Source organism: Coenobita brevimanus, chromosome 80 (assembly GCF_032717465.1).
Source record: "Coenobita brevimanus isolate Jiangsu-jjx chromosome 80, ASM3271746v2, whole genome shotgun sequence".
NCBI classification, from domain to species: Eukaryota; Metazoa; Arthropoda; class Malacostraca; order Decapoda; family Coenobitidae; genus Coenobita; species Coenobita brevimanus.
Window position 1 is genome coordinate 3,141,954 of NC_137033.1, and position 21,410 is coordinate 3,163,363.

Consider the following 21,410-nt stretch of genomic DNA (forward strand, 5'->3'; position numbering starts at 1 on the left):
CCTACCTACTTACGTTTATTCTTGCCTACCTACTTGCCCAAGTTCATCAGTTAGCTGTAACTGCCCAGCCTCAGTACTGATGCACACACACACACACACACACACACACACACACAGTCAAAGGCCTTCCTCTGTCTCTGTCTGTCTGTCTCTGTCTGTCTGTCTGTCTGTCTGTCTCTGTCTCTGTCTCTGTCTCTCTCTCTCTCTCTCTCTCTCTCTCTCTCTCTGGATGGAGGACAATTCAAAAACGTACACACACACACACACACACACATAGTCAAAGGCCTTCCTCTCTCTGTCTCTGTCTCTGTCTGTCTGTCTGTCTCTCTCTCTCTCTCTCTCTCTCTCTCTCTCTCTCTCTCTCTCTCTCTCTCTCTCTCTCTCCCTGGATGGATGACTATTCAAAAACGTACACACACACACACACACACACACACAGTAAACGGCCTTCCTCTCTCTCTCTCTCTCTCTCTCTCTCTCTCTCTCTCTCTCTCTCTCTCTCTCTCAAGTGCCTAATTGTATGAAAATGTAGAGCTATAAGATAACGTGTATACACCTACATACGTACATACATACATACACACGCACACATTACGTACACACACGCACACACTTCATACACACGCACACACTTCATACACATGCACACACTACATACACACACGCAAATACTTCGTATATACACGCACACTTCACACACACACACACACACACACACACACACACACACACACACACACACACACACACACACACACACACACACACACACACACACACATCTACATACATATATCACAAATGTGTACACACTACATACATATATGCATACATACACACACACACATCACGAAGCATACACGTACAGTACATACACACGCATAGACACCAACACATATACGTCAAACACACGCACATACACACCTACACATGTACGTCACATACACACACGCAAACACGTCATACTGATAAGACTGTTTATACTTACACACCTACACATGTACGTGAAATATACTCACATGGCTACACACACGCACACGTCACACTGATAAAATTGCACACACACACACACACACACACACACACACACACACACACACACACACACACACACACACAAGTATTCTAAGGTAGGACTTGATGGTGGAGAAAGGAGTGTGTGTGTGTGTGTGTGTGTGTGTGTGTGTGTGTGTGTGTGTGTGTGTGTGTGTGTGTGTGTGTGTAACACACTCTAACCAAGCCACACTCTAACCAAGGCAAGACTATGAATATTGTCCACTATACTCTTTTTACTCTAACTTGGCCTAAAACTCCCCTATTTCCGTCCTGAATGCTGAGTTGTAGCAATAGATGAACACTGGAAGAAGATGCTGGTCACGAAGAAGTGCTGAGGCAAGGTTGTAGAGCCATAGCATTGTACTTTCTTCCACTGAACTACGTGAAATCAGCTGCAAAAGAACGAAAATCTGGGCCAAGTGAATGTGAAAAGAATATATCTCCCGCAGTTTATATATAATGTTATTGTACGAACATCACAGGGGCATTTGTCTTCTTAGTATAATAGGAAAAGTGTATGGTAGGATACTTATTGACAGAGTTAGAGAAAGAACAGAGAAATTAGTTGGAGAAGAACAGGGAGGCTTTAGGAAGGGAAGAGGTTGTGTAGATCAGATATTCATTCTCAGATCTTTAGTGGAAAAGCTTCTAGAGAAGGGAAAGAAGTTGTATGCGGCTTTCATGGATTTGGAGAAAGCATATGACAGGGTGGATAGACTAGGATTGTGGAAAGTGTTAAGAATATATGGAATAGATGGGAAGTTGTTGAATGCTGTGAAGAGTATGTACGATGGTGCGAAGGCTGCAGTGCGTGTGGATGGTGAACTAAGTGAATTTTTCTCTTTGAAAGTTGGGTTGAAACAGTGATGTGTCATGTCTCCGTGGTTGTTCAATCTGTACATGGATGGGGTAATAAAAGAGGTACAAGGTAGGGTAGTGGATGTTGGAGTGGCCCTGGTGAGAGAGGATAATGTTTGGAAACTCCCTGTACTGTTGTTTGCAGATGATACCGTGTTGTTGAGTGAAGACGAAGGGGAGCTGCAAGGCTTGGTGGATGAGTTTGAGAGAGTGTGTAAGAAACGGAATCTAAAGGTGAATGTAGGGAAGAGTAAAGTGATGGTCTTTGAGAGAGGTGAAGTCAGTGAATGTACAGCGAGGTTGGATGGTGAGGAATTGGAAAATGTGAGTACGTTTAAGTACTTGGGTAGTGTGATGAGTAAGGATGGAGGTTTGGAGGGTGAAGTGCTTGAAAGGGTACAGCAGGGAAGAAAGGTTGCTGGTTCTTTGAAAGCAGTGATAAGAAACAGGGAAGTGAGCATGGAAGTGAAAAAGTTACTACATGACAGTATTGTGATACCAACTCTAACGTACGGAAGTGAAGCTTGGACGTTGTTGGAAGGACACAAGTCAAGAGTGAGAGCCGTGGAAATGAGTTATTTAAGAGGAGCCTGTGCAGTCACATGGAGAGACAGGCTGACGAATGAGGATATAAAGGAGCGTTGTGGTGTTGATGTGGATGTGATAGGAAGCGTTATGAGGAACACACTGAGGTGGTTTGGCCATGTGGAGAGGATGGAGGGTCAAAGACTGACGAAGAGAGTGTATGTGAGTGAGGTGGAGGGGGAAAGAGGGAGGGGGAGGCCGAGGATGAGGTGGAGAGATGGGGTGGAGAGGTATATGAGAGAGGGGGGTGTGAGTTGGGAGCAGGGGAGTGAAATGGCGGGGGACAGGGCGACTTGGAGGCGATTTGTTTGTGGCCACCCCAAACGGGATTGAGGCGTCTGGCAATAGATAGATAGATAGACGAACATTTATATAAACAGTTACCTTTTTTTCCTTCATAATATGTAAGAACGACGTCGAACCAAGTTTTTGAAAAGATCAAATAATGTAAAAGTTCTCTGTGGTAAGAAATTAAGGAGAAAAGTGTTGTGGGTGTTGGCGGAGCATTGCGGTGAGATGTGCAGGCACACGCATGACTGTACACACACACACACACACACACACACACACACACAATACTCTCTAATGGAGCTTCCTGGTGGGAAAATGTGTGTATGTAACTGGTGGTGTGAGAGGTTGCCATGGTAACACACAGGCACCTCCCACTATAGTCTGTCTCAGGAAAAACGAATGTAGAATATCGTCTATTTTACTCCAAAGTCACTGTCAAAGGCCGAAGGCATCTGATTTAACGACCTGTGGGAATACAGGCTGGCCAGGGACAAGGCCTGAGGGCAAGAGGCGCACACACACACACACACACACACACACACACACACACACACACACACACACACACAATCAATGAATGGGTATAAGTGACCCGCTATGCTCACAGGTCAATATGAACTGTGGTTCCTGTTTTTGGATGCAACTTTTTTTTTTTTTTGAGTTACAAAGCGCTAAAAATAAACGAAAAATATTGGACCAGTTATTCGTTGTATATTTAGATTTAATAGCATATTATTCCTTTTATTTTACTTTTTTTTTTTTTTTGAGCTTGATTCGCCTGTCATCAAGAATTTGTAAGTTGGCATCTCAGGTCACAGCACCTCCTGACTGACTCCTGGGAGATGACAAGACAGAGTTGTCTGCAGTTTTCCCCTTGCTTCAATCAGAGCTGGATATCCATATTCGCATTTCATCAACGGACTTACCCTCTCTCTCTCTCTCTCTCTCTCTCTCTCTCTCTCTCTAAACCCCTGCTTCCCTCCTTTCTTCTCTCCCTCCTCCCTCCCCCATCTAGCATCTCTCTCTCTCTCTCTCTCTCTCTCTCTCTCTCTCTCTCTCTCTCTCTCTCTCTCTCTCTCTCTCTCTCTCTCTCTCTCTCTCTCTCTCTCTCTCTCTCTCTCTCTCTCTCTCTCTCTCTCTCTCTCTCTCTCTCTCTCTCTCTCTCTCTCTCTCTCTAAACCTCTGCTTCCGTCCTTTCTTGTCTCCCTCCTCCCTCCCCCATCTACCCTCTCTCTCTATTGTCAGATTAGAGGACTGAATAGACTGTAGTCGCGGAGCAGGACTCTGAGGTTGTCATTATCGTACCCTGGCAACCTACCATTCGAGAGTGCGTCCGATTTCGTATCATATTATACACGAATCATATTATATGCACGAATATATTATACACGAATATTATTATACACGAACATATTATACACGAATCATATTATTATGCACGAATATATTATACACGAATATTATTATACACGAACATATTATACACGAATCATATTATTGTGCACGAATATATTATACACGAATAATATGACACAGGAATATAAGTATGCACGAATATATTATACACGAATAATATTACACACGAACATATTATACACGAATCTTATTATTATGCACAGATATATTATCCACGAATATTATTATTCACGAACATATTATACAAGAATATTATTATGCACGAACATATTGTACACGAATCATATTGTTGTTCACGAATATATAATACTCGAATAATATTCCACACGAACATATTATACACGAATCACATGCGTCTGATATTATACTGTACGCGAAATCACGCACTTTTGAATCGTAGGTTGCCAGGGCACGATAATAACAACCTCAGAGTCGCGCGCCGCGGCTATAGTAACCAAGGAGACTCATTTTTAGAGCAGGAATAAAGCTGACTAAATTTCATGGAACCACAACATAATATTCAAGCTGTCAGTGGCTCACTTCCGTCAGATAAACACAAATTTACAGTAGAATTAGTGTTGTTTTTGTTAGCATTATAATGTTTAGTTTGCTTCATGTTTACGTCTGTCCGATAGCACGATAACTCTCTCTCTCTCTCTCTCTCTCTCTCTCTCTCTCTCTCTCTCTCTCTCTCTCTCTCTCTCTTATCTTTTGTCTGCCTGTCTCGAAACTTTGTGGGAACGACCTTGCATCTCTTTACGTCTCAGGCTACCTCCTTCTTTCCTTCCCTTTTTTCCTTAATTCCTTCCTTTCTTCGACGTCTCTTTCTTTCCCTATTTCCCCTTCCTCACTTTTTCCCATCCAGTTCCCTTTTCCTCCAAATTCTTTTCACCATTTCCACTCCTTTTCCTTCCTTCTTCCTTTTCACATCCTTCCCTCTTCTCCCTCCCTGTTCTTTTCAGCATTTCCTCCCTTCCTCCCATTATCTCCTTCGCCCCCTCCTTTTCTCCCCTCCTTGCCAGTTCTCGTACCCTCTCTCCCCCTCCTCTCCTCCCCCTACGACTCCCCCCTTCCTCTCCTCCCCCTACCCTTCCCCATCCTCTCTGCACAAGGGCCAATTTAAATCCCAACTCCAGTACGAACTGACGTTCAAACTCAAGTGCCAACTCAGGTCCCAACACAGTTACCAAACGCAAGTACCAACTTAAGTCTTAACACAAGTACCAACTCAAGTCATAACTCAAGCGTTAACTTAGTCCCAACTCAAGCGGAAACTTAAGTATCAGCTCAAGCGTCCCAACCCAAGCGCCAACCTAAGTCCCAAGTCAAGTGCCAACGTAAATTACAACTCAAGTGTCAACTTAAGTCCCAACTAATGAATCAACTTAAGTGCCAACTCAAGTGACAACGTGCCAACTCAGGTACGAACATTAATCCCAACTCAAATGAAACCTTAAGTGCCAACTCAAGTGCCAACTTGGGTCAAAACTCAAGCGCCAATGTAGGTCCCAACTCAAGTGCCAACCCATGTCTCAACTCAAGCGCCAACCTTAGTCCCAACTCAAGCATCAGCTTAATCACAGCTCACGGGTCAGCATAGGTCCCAACTCAAGTGCCAACGTTAGCTCCAACTCAAGTGCCAACGTAAGTGTCAACGTGAGCTCCAACTAGTGCCAACGTAAACACCAACTCAAGAGCTAATTTAAGTGCCAACTAAAGCGCCAACTTATATTGCAACTCAAGCGCAAACATATCTCCCAACTCAAGTGACAACATAAGTGCCAACTCAAGTGACAACACAAGTGCCAACTCAAGTGACAACATAAGTGCCAACTCAAGTGACAAAATAAGTGCCAACTCAAGTGACAAAATAAGTGCCAGCTCAAACGTCAACTCAGGTCCAAACTCATGCGCCAGCTTGGGTCTTAACTTAAGTTACAACTTAAGTCCCAACTCAAGCGCCACATTAAGTCTAAACTTAACTGCCAACTTAAGTGCCAAATAAAGTGCTATCGTAAATGATAAGTGCAAATGTGAGTGCCAGTTCAAGTGCCAACTTAAGTGCCAACTCAAATGCAAACTTAAGAGAAAACTCAAATGCCAACTTAAATGCCAACTTAAGTGCAAACTCACGTGGTGACGTAAGTGCCAATTCAAATGTTAAGCTCCGACCAAAGTGCCAAATTAAGTCCCAAATTAAGTGCCAACTTAAATCCAACACAAGCGCCAATTTAAATCCCAACTCAAGTACCAACTATAGCTCAAACTCAAGTGTCAACTCAAGTCCCAACACAGGTACTACTTGGGCCCAAACACAAGTACCAACTGAAGTCCTAACACAAGTACGAGCTCAAGTCCTAACTCAAGCGCTAACTTAAGTCCCAACTCAAGTGCCAACTAAGATCCCAACTCATGCGTCAACTTGTCCCAATCCAAGCACTAACTTAAGTTCCAACTCAAGCACCAACTGATGTCCCAACTCAAGCACCAATTGAAGTCCCAACTCAAGTGCCAAAGTAAGTCACAACTCAAGTGCCAACGTAAGTTACAACTCAAGCACCAACTTAAGTCCCAGTTCACAAGTCAACTCAAGTCCCAACTAAAGCTCCAACTTACGCTGCATCTCAAGCACCAACATTAATCCCAACTCAACTGAAACCTTAAGTGCCAACTTAGGTCAAAACTCAAGCGCCAATGTAGATCTCAGCTCAAGCGCGTACTTAAGTTCCAACTCAAGCGCCAACTTATGTCCAACTCAGGCGCCAACCTAAGTCCCAACTCAAGCTCTAAAATACGTCTCAACTCAAGCGCCAACTTAAGTCCCAACTCAAGCGCCAACTTAAGTCCCAACTCAAGCGCCAACTTAAGTCCCAGCTCAAGCGCCAACTTAAGTCCCAGCTCAAGCGCCAACTTAAGTCCCTACTCAAGCGCCAACTTAAGTCCCAACTCAAGCGCCAACCTAAGTCCCAACTCAAACGCCAACTTAAGTCCCAATTCAAGAGTCAACTTAAGTCCCAACTCAAGCGCCAACTTAAGTCCCAACTCAAGCAGCAACTTAAATCCCAACTCAAGCGCCAACTTAAGTCCCAACCCAAGCGCCAACTAAAGTCCCAAGTCAAGTGCGAACTTAGTTCAAACTTGTCCCAATTTAAGTGCCAACTTCAAGTGCCTCAAGTGGCACTCAGATTGCACCTATGTGGAAGTTTTCTACTTAAGTGCCACTTAAGTTCAAGTTCCACTTAAGTGCCACTGAAGTTCCACTCAAGTTCCACTCAAGTTCCTCTTAAGTTGTTCTTAAGTGGAACTTAAGTGCAACTTAAGTGGCACTTAAGTTGCACTTAAGTGGCACTTAAGTTGCACTTAAGTTGCACTTAAGTGCCACTTAAGTACCACTTAAGTTCCACTTAGGTACCACTTAAGTCCCACTTAAGTGGAACTTGAACTTAGTGGAACTTAAGTAGAACTCTTCCGGATAGGTGCCATCTGAATGCCACTTTAGGCACTTAAGTTGGCACTTAAATTGGGACAAGTTGGAACTAAGTTGGCATTTGAGTTGGGACTTTAGTTGGCGCTTGAGTTGGGACTTAAGTTGGCCCTTGAGTTGAAACTTAAGTTGGCGCTTGAGTTGGAATTTAAGTTGGCACTTGAGTTGGGACTTAAATTGGCTCTTGAGTTGGGACTTAAGTTGGCGCTTGAGTTGGAATTTCAGTTGGCGCTTCAGTTGGGACTTAAGTTGGCGCTTGAGTTGGGACTTATGTTGGCGCTTGAGTTGGGACTTAAGTTGGTGCTTGAGTTGGGAGCTACTTTGGCACTTGAGTTTGGACTTAGGTTGGCGCTTGAGTTGGGACTTAAGTTGGCGCTTGAGTTGGGACTTAAGTTGGCGCTTGAGTTGGGACTTAGGTTGGTGCTTGTGTTGGGACTTACGTTGGTGCTTGAGTTGGGACTTAAGTTGGCGCTTGAGTTGGGACTTAGGTTGGTGTTTGTGTTGGGACTTAAGTTGGCGCTTGAGTTGGGACTTAGGTTGGTGCTTGTGTTGGGACTTAAGTTGGTGCTTGAGTTGGGACTTAAGTTGGCGCTTGAGTTGGGACTTAAGTTGGCACTTGAATTGGGGCTTGAGTTGGGATCTACTTTGGTGCTTGAGTTGGGACTTAGGTTGTCGCTTGAGTTGGGACTTAAGTTGGTGCTTGAGTTGGGAAATAGTTTGGCGCTTGAGTTAGGACTTAAGTTGGCGCTTGATTTGGGACTTAAGTTTTCGCTTGAGTTGGGACTTAGGTTGGCGTTTGAATTGGGAGTTAAGTTGGCGCTTGAGTCGTGACTTAAGTTGGCGCTTGATTTGGGACTTAAGTTAGTGCTTGAGTTATGACTCAAAGTTCGCGCTTGAGTCAGGACTTAGGTTGGCGCTTGAGTTTTTACTTAAGTTGGCGCTTGAGTTGGGGCTTAAGTTGGCGCTTGAGTTAGGATTTACGTTCGCGCTTGAGTTGGGACTTAAGTTGGTGCTTCAGTTGGGACTTAAGTTGGTGCTTCAGTTGAGACTTAAGTTGGTGCTTGAGTTCGGATCTACTTTGGCACTTGAGTTGAGACTTAGGTTGGCGCTTGAGTTGGGACCTAAGTTGGCGCTTGAGTTGGGACTTAGGTTGGTGCTTGTGTTAGGACTTAAGTTGGTGCTTGAGTTGGGACTTAAGTTGGCGCTTGAGTTGGGGCTTAAGTTGGTGCTTGAGTTTGGACCTACTTTGGCGCTTGAGTTGGGACTTAGGTTGGCGCTTGAATTGGGACTTAGGTTGTCGCTTGAGTTGGAACTTAAGTTGGTACTTGAGTTGGGACTTAGGTTGGCTCTTAAGTTAGGACTTAAGTTGGCGCTTGAGTTGGGAATTAAGTTTTCGCTTGAGTTGGGACTTAGGTTAGCGCTCGAGTTCGGACCTAAGTTGGCGCTTAATTTGGGACTTAAGTTGGCGCTTGAGTTAGGACTCAAAGTTCGCTCTTGAGTTGGGACTTAAGTTGGCGCTTGACTTGGGACTTAAGGTCGCGCTTGGGTTGGGGCTTAAGTTTGCAACTGAGTTGAGACTGATGTTGGAACGCTTGAGCTGGGACTTAAGTTCGCGCTTGAGCTTGGACCTACGTTGGCGCTTGAGTTTTTACCCAAGTTGGCACTAAGGTTTCACTTGAGTTGGGATTAATGTTGGTGCTTGAGATGCAGCATAAGTTGGCGCATGAGTTGGGACTTGAGTTGACTCGTGATTTGAGATTTATGTTGGTGCTTGAGTCGTTACTTGCGTTGGCACTTGAGTTGTAACTTACGTTGGCACTTGAGTTGGGACTTTAGTTGGTGCTTGAGTTAGGACTTCAGTTAGTGCTTGAGTTGGGACTTCAGTTGGTGCTTGAGTTGGGACTAAAGTTGGTGCTTGGATTGGGACAAGTTTACACTTGACTTGGGACTTAAGTTGGCGCTTGAGTTGAGACCTTAGTTGGCGCTTAAGTTGGGACTTAAGTTAGCGCTTGAGTTAGGACTTGATCTCGTACTTGTGTTAGGACTTAAGTTGGTACTTGTGTTTGGACCCAAGTGGTACCTGTGTTGGGAAGAATTGACACGAGTTTGATCATTAGGTGGTACTTGAGTTGGGATTTGAATTGGCGCTTGTGCTGGAATTACGTTGGCACTTGTTATAGGACTTAAGTTGGCACTTATTTTGGGACTTAATTTGGCACTTGAGTCGGAGCTTTAGTTATTTGAACTGGAACTTACGTCACCAAGTGAGTTTGCACTTAAGTTGGGATTTGCGTTTGCACTTAAGTTGGGATTTGCGTTTGCACTTAAGTTGGCATTCGCGTTTGCACTTAGGGTAGCATTTGCGTTTCAAGTTAAGTTGACATTTGAGTTTTCTCTTCAGTTTGCATTTGAGTTGGCACTTAAGTTAGCACTTGAATTGGCACACAAGTTTGCACTTATCATTTACGTTAGCAATTTATTTGGCATTTACGTTGGTAGTTAAGTTTGGACTTAAGTTTGCACTTGAGTTGGGACTTAAGCTGCTGCTTGAAATGGAACTTAAGTTGGTGCTTGAGTTGGGACCAATGTTCGCCCTTTAATTGGGACTAAATGTGGCGCTTGAGTTGGTACTTAAGCTTGCGCTTGAGATGAGACTTCTTGCCGCTTGAGTTGGGACTTTAGTTGTCACTTGAGCTGGGATCTAAGTTGGCGCTTGAGTTTGGACCTGAGTTAGCATTTGAGTTGGCACTTATTTTGTCCCTTGAGTTTACGCTTATGATGTCACTTGAATTGGCTATTGTGTTGTCACGAGTTGGCACTAAGTTATCTCTTGAGTTGGCACTTACGTTGGCACGAGTTGGAGCTTACACTGGCACTTGAGTTGGAGCTTACCTTGGCACTTAAGTTGGGAACTATGCTGACCTTTGAATTGTAATTAAGCTGGTGCTTGAGTTGAGACAAAGGTTGGCGCTTGAGTTGAGACATGGGTTGGCACTTGAGTTGGGACCTACGTTGGCGCTTGAGTTTTGCCCCAAGTTGGCACTTGAGTTGGCACTTAAGGTTTCACTTGAGTTGGGATTAATGTTCGTACTTGAGTTGAAACGTTGTCACTTGAGTTGGCACTTAAGGTTTCACTTGAGTTGGGATTAATGTTCGTACTTGAGTTGAAACGTTGTCACTTGAGTTGGCACTTAAGTTGATTCATGAGTTGAGACTTAAGTTGGCACTTGAGTTGTAACTTACATTGGCACTTGAGTTGAGACTAGGTTGGCGCTTGAGTTGGGTCTAAGCGCTTGAGTTATGACTTGAGTTGGTACTTGTGTTAAGACTTAAGTTGGTACTTGCGTTTGGTACCTGTGTTGGGACATGAGTTGGCACTTGAGTTTGAACTTTAGTTGGAACTTGAGTTGGGATTTAAATTGGCCCCTGTGAAGAGAGGAGGGGGAGGGGTAGAGGGAGGAGAGGAAGGGGGAGTCGTAGGGGGAGGAGAGGAGAGGGTACGAGGACGGGCAAGGAGGGGAGAGAAAGAGGGGGCGAAGGAGAAAATGGAAGGAAGGGAGGAAATGCTGAAAAGAACTGGGAAGGAGAATATGGAAGGAGGTGAAAAGAAAGGAAGGAAAAGGAGTGGAAATGGTGAAAAGAATTAGGAAGAGGAAAAGGGAACTGGATGGGAAAAAGTGAGGAAGGGGAAACAAGGAAAGAAAGAGACGTCGAGGAAAGGAAGGAAGGAATTAAGGAAGAATGGAAGGAAAGGAAAGAAGGAGTTACCCTGAGACGTAAGGTGAAGCAAGGTCGTTCCCACAAAGGTTCAAGACAGGCAGACAAAAGATGAGAGAGAGAGAGAGAGAGAGAGAGAGAGAGAGAGAGAGAGAGAGAGAGAGAGGGAGTCTGACTGTAAACTATCCCATTCTTTGAGGAAGGAGAGTCAGAACATCTTCAAAGCAAATATCCTCATCAGCAGTGCTGGGAACGCTACTAATAAAAAGTAGCGGCGCTCCCATTCCCGTTACTAGCCTGAAAAAGTAGTGGCGTTACTGGTTTCGCTACTTGATACGAAATGTAGCTGTGCTCCCGCTCCTGCTGCTTTGGATAAGAAAAACGTACACGAAGGAAAGGTTAACAAAAATCTGTGATATAGCAATACACTATATACTGTTTTGATAATATTAGTCAGAGTGGTTATGTTGTGTACCAGTAATGTCAGTATACACTTATACTGAATAAATAAAATCATACATGTCGGTGTCACTTTAATGAAGCTTAGAGCCGAAGGTACAGGAAAAAAGCTATTTACTGTATAATGTAACAAATGCTCTTTTACACTGTTACCTAGTATACCTACTGAAAGTAACATACGTAACAGGCAAAAAAATGTAGCCTACAATTGATACATATTATATAGATTTATTATATTTTCAATAATACTTATTTAAGATATATACGAAAACGAGAGTAAAAATGAACTGGGGCTTTCTGTTAAAGGCTATACAATGGCAATGTTTTTTCCATCACCTTAAACTGAAAGTAACATACTTTTACGAAATAATAACGTAGTGAGTAAGAATTAGTCTGAAAGAGAGAGTGAGGGAGAGAGCGCAAGTTAGAGACGGGAATAGTTAGAGGTGTGTGTGTGTGTGTGTGTGTGTGTGTGTGTGTGTGTGTGTGTGTGTGTGTGTGTGTGTGTGTGTTAGCATTGCCTACATCTAGCTGACATCCTTATTTATCTTTAGGCCTACTTAATTTAAATGATCGATAATTAACTAGCAACTTCCTGTCTAATTATTGCACAATTACTAATAAATAATATATATAGTTAATAAATTACTGATGTAATGTAGAACAAACATCCTTAATTGACAGAATTGACGAAAGTAGTATTTTTCGTCATTAATAAATACAACCAAACCGTCGGCATATCTGTATGTACTCACGACTCCGGACTGTATTCGTCGCGTGAGTAGCGAGGAGCGCGGTAACGCGTGAGTACAGCCAAAAAGTAGCGGCGCTCTCAGTTCCGCTACTGGCTAAAAAAAGTAATGGCGTTACCACCATCGCTATTAAAATAGTAGCGGCGCTATTCCCAGCATTGCTCAAGTTCCATCCCATGTTTCAACTCAAGCGCCAACCTTAGTCCCAACTCAAGCACCAGCTTAATCACAACTCAGGGGTCAGCATAGGTCCCTACTCAAGTGCCAACGTAAGCTCCAACTTAAGAGCCAACGTAAGCTCCAACTCAAGTGCCAACGTAAGTGCCAACGTAAGCTCCAACTCAAGTGCCAACGTAAGTGCCAACGTAAGCTCCAACTCAAGTGCCAACGTAAGTGCCAACGTAAGCTCCAACTCAAGTGCCAACGTAAGTGCCAACGTAAGCTCCAACTCGTGCCAACGGAATTGCCAACTCAAGCGCTAACTTAAGTGCCAACTAAAGCGCCAACTTATGTTGCAACTCAAGCGCAAACATAACTCCCAACTCAAGTGACAACACAAGTGCCAACTCAAGTGACAACATAAGTGCCTACTCAAATGCCAACTCAGGTCCAAACACAAGCGCCAACTTGGATCTCAGCTCAAGTGACAGTTTAAGTCCCAATTCAAGCGCCAACATGTCTCAGCTCAAGCGCAAACTTAAGTACCAACTCAAGCGCCATCTTTAGTCCCAACTAAAGGGCGACCTTAGGTCCCAACTCAAGTACCAAGTTAAGTTCCAATTCAAACACCAGCTTAAGTCCCAACTCAAGCGCCAACTTAAGTCCAAACTTAACTGCCAACTTAAGTGCCAAATAAAGTGCTAACGTAAATGATAAGTGCAAACGTGAGTGCCAATTCAAGTGTCAACTTAAGTGTCAGCTCAAATGCCAACTTAAGAGAAAACTCAAATGCCAACTTACGTGCAAACGCAAATGCCAACTTAAGTGCAAACTCACGTGTTGACGTAAGTGTCAGTTCATATGTTAACTAAAGCTCCGACTTAAATACCAAGTTAAGTCCTATAACAAGTGCCAACTTAAGTCCTAAAACAAGTGTCAACTTAAGTCCTAAAACAAGTGCCAACTTAAATCCAACACAAGAGCCGATTTAAATCCTAACTCAAGTACCACCAAAAGTTCAAACTCGTGTCAACTCAAATCCCAACACAGGTACCATTTGGGTCCAAACACAAGTACCAACTTAAATCCTAACACAAGTACGAGCTCAAGTCCTAACTCAAGCGCTAACTTAAGTCCCAACTCAAGCGCTAAATAAGGTCTCAACTCAAGCGCCAACATAAGTCCCAACTCAAGCGCCGACTTGTCCCAATCCAAGAACCAACTTAAGTCCCAACTTCAGCTCAAACTGAAGTCCCAACTCAAGCACCAACTGAAGTGCCAACGTAAGTTAAAACTCAAGCACCAACTGTAGTCCCAGTTCAAGTGCCAACGTAAGTTACAACTCAAGTGCCAACATAAGTTACAACTCAAGCACCAATTTAAGTCTCAGTTCACGAGTCAACTCAAGTCCCAACTCAAGCGCCAACTTATGCTGCATCTGAAGCACCAACATTAATCCCAACTCAGGTGAAACCTTAAGTGCGAACTTGGGTCAAAACTCAAGCACCAACTCAGGTCCCAACTCAGGTACCAAACGCAAATACCAACTTAAGTCTTAACACAAGTACCAACTCAAGTCATAAATCAAGCGGTAACTTAGTCTCGACTCAAGCAGCAAGTTAAGTATCAACTCAAGCGTCAAATGAATTCCCAACTCAAGTGCCAACGTAAGTTACAACTCAAGTGCCAACTTAAGTCCCAACTCATGAATTAACTTAAGTGCCAACTCAAGTGACAACGTGCCAACTCAAGTACGAATATTAATCCCAACTCAAGTGCCAACCCATGTCTCAACTCAAGCGCTAACCTCAGTCCCAACTCAAGCATCAGCTTAATCACAACTCAAGGGTCAGCATAGGTCCCAACTCAAGAGCCAACGTAAGCTCCAACTCAAGTGCCAACATAAGTGCCAACGTAAGCGCCAACCCAAGTGCCGACGTAAGTTTCAACGTAAGATCCAACTCAAGTGCCAACGTAAGTGCCAACTCAAGAACTAACTTAAGTGACAGCTAAAGCGCCAACTTATTTTGTAACTTAAGCGCAAACGTAACTCCCAACTCAAGTGACAACATCAGTGCCAACTCAAGTGACAACACAAGTGCGAACTCAAATGCCAACTCTGGTCCAAACTCAAGCGCCAACTTGGGTTCCAACTCAAGCGCCAACTTGGGTTCCAACTCAAGCTCCAACTTAATTCCCAACTCAAGCGGCAACCTAAGTCCCAACTCAAGCGCGAACTTAAGTCCCAACTCAAGCGCGAACTTAAGTCCCAACTCAAGCGCGAACTTAAGTCCCAACTCAAGCGCCAACTTAAGTTCCAACTCAAGCGCCAACTTAAGTCACAACTCAAGCGCCAACTTAAGTCCCAATTCAAGCGCCATCTTAGGTCCCATCTGAAGCCTCAACTTAAGTTCCAACTCAAACGCCAACTTAAATCCCAACTCAAGCGCCAACTTAAGTCCCAACTCAAGCACCAACTTATGTCCCAGCTCAAGTGCCAACCTATGACCGAACTCAAGCGCAAACTTAAAGACCCATCTCAAGTTCCAACTAAAGTCCCAACTCAAGTGCCAACTTAGTTCCCAACTTGTCCCAGTTTAAGTGCCAACTTAAGTGCCTCAAGTGGCACTCAGGTGGCACCTATGTGGAAGTGTTCTACTTAAGTGTCACTTAAAGTTCAAGGTCCACTTAAGTGCCACTTGAGTGGAACTTGAGTGGCACTTAAGTGGAACTTGATCTTAAGCAGCAGTTAAGTAGAACACACACACACACACACACACACACACACACACACACACACACATTCTCTCTCTCTCTCTCTCTCTCTCTCTCTCCCCTAACCAACAAAGATTCAAGGGTGAATTTGGATCTGTAATTACTTAAGCTTTACGAATTATTTTTTTATGCATGGAAGAAGGAACCAAAGGCCAGAAGCCCGCACGATTTCTCCCTCCCAGAAATTAAATACATTAATAAGAGGGCTGAATTCAGGATGTGTTCATTTGGAGATGCCTGGATGCACTGCGTTTGAAAGACTGAAGGTCATAGGCAGTAGGAAATACAGAGGAAGACAGTTCCAGAGTTGACCTGTTGCATACATGGAGGACTGGGAGTAAATCGTATAGAAAAGAGATGAGAGCAGGGTTGGAGTAATTGTAATTGTAATTTAACTGAAATGTAATTATTTAGAAATATTGTAATTGTAATCATAATTGTAATTAAAAGTAAAATTGAAGTAATGAATTGTAATTGTAATTGAAAAGTTAATTGTAATTAAATTGGTATTATGAAAGGGAAGGAGAGTGGTAGTGGTAAGTTTATCCCATACCCAGCTGTCATTATGGGATTAAGATGCCACAGGATTAACCCAGCTAAGCCGCGTTTTGACAGTTCTCCTGCCTTTGTCCTCAACACTCTCATGGCACCTGACCCACCTGAGTCGAGGCCACCGAGAAAAGTGGCCTGGGTTGAGCTGGGTTGTGATAATTTTGATGGTCGACACACAGCATTTAACACTGCATCTGCCTATGAGGAAATTGTCAATCGGTTCAGTATTCAAGGGAAAGTAAAGAAAGTTGTAGCTAATGATGCATCTTAATGGTGAAAGTATTTGACATTTCCTTCCCAAGTTTCTACATAGATCAGAAGCAAGAGGAGGCTGGAAATTCGTGTGACCCCAACATCGCTGATGAGGATATTTGCTTTGAAGATGTTCTGACTTTCCTTCCTCAAAGAATGGGAGGTTTTGCCAGGCCTTTAGTTCCTTGTTCCTTGCATTAAAAAAAAAAAAAAATACTCAGCAACTTCCCTGTCTTCCTTCTCAACGCAGTCCACATCCAAACAGTTTCAGATCTGTAATAAGATAGTGACCCAAATATCTTTACTTCGTTATCTAAAAATTGTCTGAACTTCTCTATGGATCCTTGATTTATTATTTATTATTAGGTGTGAATATTGTTAGGTTTATGAAAGAGATGATTCATTGTGTGTGTGTGTGTGTGTGTGTGTGTGTGTGTGTGTGTGTGTGTGTGTGTGTGTTATTTTTAGCGCATTTAATCAGGCAGATTCCCAACTATCAGCTCAGTTGATTATAACTCCAATACTACCAGCACCCCTACTGCTACAATTACTACTATTACTACTACTACTACTACTATTACCACTACTAAACACGCAATCACCTAAAAAAATATAATTGTGTGTGTGTGTGTGTGTGTGTGTGTGTGTGTGTGTGTAGCCGACCTGACCTCATGTAGGGCTCCTCGGATGCGTGTTTGTAATTGTGTGTGCGTGTGTATGTGTGTGTCCCTGACCTCATAGTGACCGTATGTGCGTGTGTGTACGTGTCAACATCCAGAAGAGAGTTGTTTGGTGGGAGTTTCATTAAAACATCCGGTGGTCAAACACACACACACACACACACACACACACACACACACACACGTTTATATACTCGTAGTACACACACTCACATATCAACACATAGATACACACATGCACTCAAACGCACACATCCATATACATGTACACCTATATTTTCTCGGCACTTTTCCGTACGTCACACACACACACACACACACACACACACACACACAATACTCTCTAACGGGAGTTGGTTTTGGGGAAATGTGTGTATGTAAATTTGGGGGTGTGGGGAGGTTGCCTTGGTAACACACTGGCCCCGCGCGCGCGCGCACACACACACACACACACACACACACACACACACACACACGCAAACACAAACATTGCAACCACACTAAAACATACACCCCCCATCACCTCACTCCCCCACACATAACACATCCACCCACCCACCCACACACCTACCCACACACACACACACACACACACACACACACACACACACACACACTCAGACTCACAGACACATACACACACACGCAGACAGACACACACACATTGCAAGCATATCAAACCATAAACCCCCACCCCCCACCCCAGACACACACAACACATCCACTTACACACACACACACACACACACACACCATTGAAACTTACCAAATGACTGATATTAACTAGGAGAGTGATATGGGTGAGGTGGAGGAGGGGAAAGGAAGGGGTAGACCGAGGATGAGATGGAGGGGTGGAGTAGAGAGGCATATGAGAGAGGAGGGTGTACTCTGGGGGGAGGACAGTGATATGATCGGGGACAGGGCGACGTGTAGGTGATTTTTTTGTGGCCACCCCTTACTGGATTAAGGCGTCTTGAGAAAGAGAGAGAGAGAGAGAGAGAGAGAGAGACCAATAGATGTGTGTGTATCAGAGTTCATAATTAAAATATTCACGTCTATCTATTTATCTATCTTTATACTTACCTAAATCTACCAGACCAAAACTAATCTACTTTTACTGACTCCCTTACCCTACCCTACCGTACCTTACCCTACCCTACTTTACCCTACCCTACCCTACTCTGTCCTACACTACCCTACCCTACTTTACCCTACCCTACCCTACCCTGTCCTACACTACCCTACCCTACCCTACCTTACCCTACCCTACACTACCCTACCTTACCCAACTCTACACTGCTCTACCCTACCCTACCCTACCCTACCCTACCCTGCCCTACCTTACCCTACCCTACCCTACCCTACCCTACACTACCCTACAGTACTCCACCCTGCCCTACCCCAAAGGTCTAGTGACGTCACGCGGCACCTGAGCCCACCACTCCAGCAGGGTTAAGGTTTATGCCCCAGGGTGAAACTCCAATAGATCGGGGTCTCATTTACTACGTGCAACCTGGGGGTGGGATAGGTAGAATAGGACTGACAAACAACAGCTTGCAAACTACATCCGTTTTTCTTTACTACACACACACACACACACACACACACACACACACACACACACACACACACGCACGCACGCACACACACACACACACACACACACACACACACACACACACACACACACACACACACACACACTGCAATGGAGGAGGATGGAGTTGACACTGGAGAGGGAAGAGGCTGGCAGTGGCACTGGCACAGGAAGAGGTTGGCAGTGGCACTGGCACAGGAAGAGGTTGGCACTGGCACTGGCACAGGAAGAGGTTGGCACTGGTAGAGCAGGAGGATGACACTGGTAGGGGAAGAGGTTGGCACAGGAGGAAGAATGGGTTGGCAGTGTGGGAGGCAGTGGTTGCTGCTGTAGTGCAAGTAAGATACTGGAGGCGCCATCTACCAGGCTTAAAATCTGTGGCCCAGGAGGACGAGCCTGGCATTGAAAACACAAAAGTGCAAATATCTCGAAAACGGTGCATTTTAAAGCAAAACTGAGCGACGCCGACGGCCGTTTAAACAACCTACCCCATTTTTTACTGCTCTATCCCGGGAGCTCGGTCTCATCACCATACCTTCAAAGGGAAATGGGTAAAAATGGGTAATTATTTTAAATGTGGCATTTTACAGGAAACCAAATGAGATATTTAGCCCAAAGTGAACTGGGTAATAGATGTGGGTTTTATCTAAAAATGGTATCCAAGATTTTTTCTGTAAATACTGGGGTTCGATAGGTATAAGAAAAAAAAAAAAATAAAAAAAAAAAAAATAAATAAATAAAAAAATAAATAAATCTACGGGATTTTCACTCCTGTGTTCAGAGAGTTTCTTCCATGTGACCGCGTTTCTTCATGGATCTTGACTAGAAAACCGATACCGAACCCCAGTATTTACAGGGAGAATATCGGATACCATTTTCAGATAAAACCCACATCTATTACCCGTTTCACTTTAGGCTAAATACCTCGTTTGGTTTCCTCTAAAATGCCACGTATAAAAAAATTAACCATTTTTACCCATTTTCCTGTGAAGGTATCGTGATGAGACCTAGTTAACGGGACAGAGCAGTAAAAAATGGGCTGGGTTGATTAAACGACCGTCGCCGTCGCTCAGTTTTGCTCTAAAATGCACCGTTTTCGAGATATTTGCGCTTATGTGTTCTCAGTGCTATGCTACTGAAGGCGACATCTATCAGGCTTGAAATCTATGGCCCAGGAGGACGATTATTAACCCAGTGAATCCTAGATCACATTTTTAATTTTATTCTTAATACCTCAAGACGATTTTATTTAACATACTAAAGATCTGTGGCAGTGAGGGTTAACTAAGATATTAATCCATTCGCAGGGGTGACGAACGGTCAGTAATAGGAGCAGCCAACAGAGAGCTATGTGGCATTTCTTTACTGCAGTGTGTCACCATATCCCGCCCCACACCACCACACATCCCCGCCAGTCCCTCTCTACTCACCAGTTTTCGAAACGACCTAATATTGTCTCTCCAAAGCCACGAAGTGTAGATGTTGACACAAATAAACGTGAAATACGATTATGTCTGAGTTTCTCTCCTAACCTGAGCATGTCATCAAATAACTGTTATCTTGTGTAATTTCCCTCTTTTAATATTAACAGGCTGAAATATTAGCCGTAAATAACAAGTCTAATTAGATAAGCATCCTGTGAAAATGCTATGAGTACACCCATGGACCAAAGTTTCGGCACCCCCTGGACAGGTATTAAGGCTAAGTCAGGGTAGCAGATGGAACAGACGTTCGGACAAGCTAGTGTATCAGGGTGGTAACGAGACTAAGGTTCACTTTTCATGAGCTCAGTCTCAAATATTTTGTGAGTCACCTACGTTTTCCACCGACAGGCTTCTACAATTTCTTTCCAATACTCTTCATCTGCCCCTTATATAACCCTTTCATGCTCCGGTGTTACACTTCACATCTGTTAACTATTATTATGTGATTTTTTTTCAGATTACGGAGGGTCTATGGAAGTCAGCAGAATTATTCAGTCAGTCTGTAGCCTTTTACCTTCCCCACAGCCTTCCTAAGCTGTATAAAATCGTCTGATGATAGTCAGAAGTTACTAAATGAGTCAGGATCCTGAAAGGTTATTGACGGCTTTCATATAGTTTTTTTTTTTTTTTTTTTTTTTTTTAAGCATAGCTTCCATATTTAATTTTAACCATGTCTCAGTGCCATAAACTCTGAGTTACTAGGTGCTTGTTCTATGTTATATACTTAGTTTCACAAACTGAGCATCTGAGCGAAAGTTTTTTTTTTTTTTCTTATTTACATGTGATACAGCGATTTAGTTCATGACCATAGTCTAACGTATAGTTTATTAAAATTATAAGACATAATAAGCCGTTATATATCTTAGCTAATAAATATGTTGAAACAAGTAGGGTTTACAGTCATATTTGTTTTATTGTTGATTATATCAATACCTTACTTAAAGCATCTGCTATACACATTACCAATAACATTTTTATTAAGTTTATTTGTGCAGAGATAATTAAATACAGTAGCCTATCCTTGTGTCAACAGCTTAATATTTCGTCCATCCCCCTTCTGCATCAATAACCTCCTGCAGACGATCTGGCACCGAGTCTACTAGCTTGCTGCAAATGTCTGGGCGTCGTCTTACGCCATTCCATACTTCTCTGGCCTTTGCTTCTACGCATTCCTTTGTCATCTCGGGAACCTCCCATTCCTGGACCATACTCCCCCAAAGATTTTCGATGGGATTGCAGTCACATCCCTTTGTAGGCCAATCCAGTAATCGAATTTCTGGGTGCTGTGCAAAC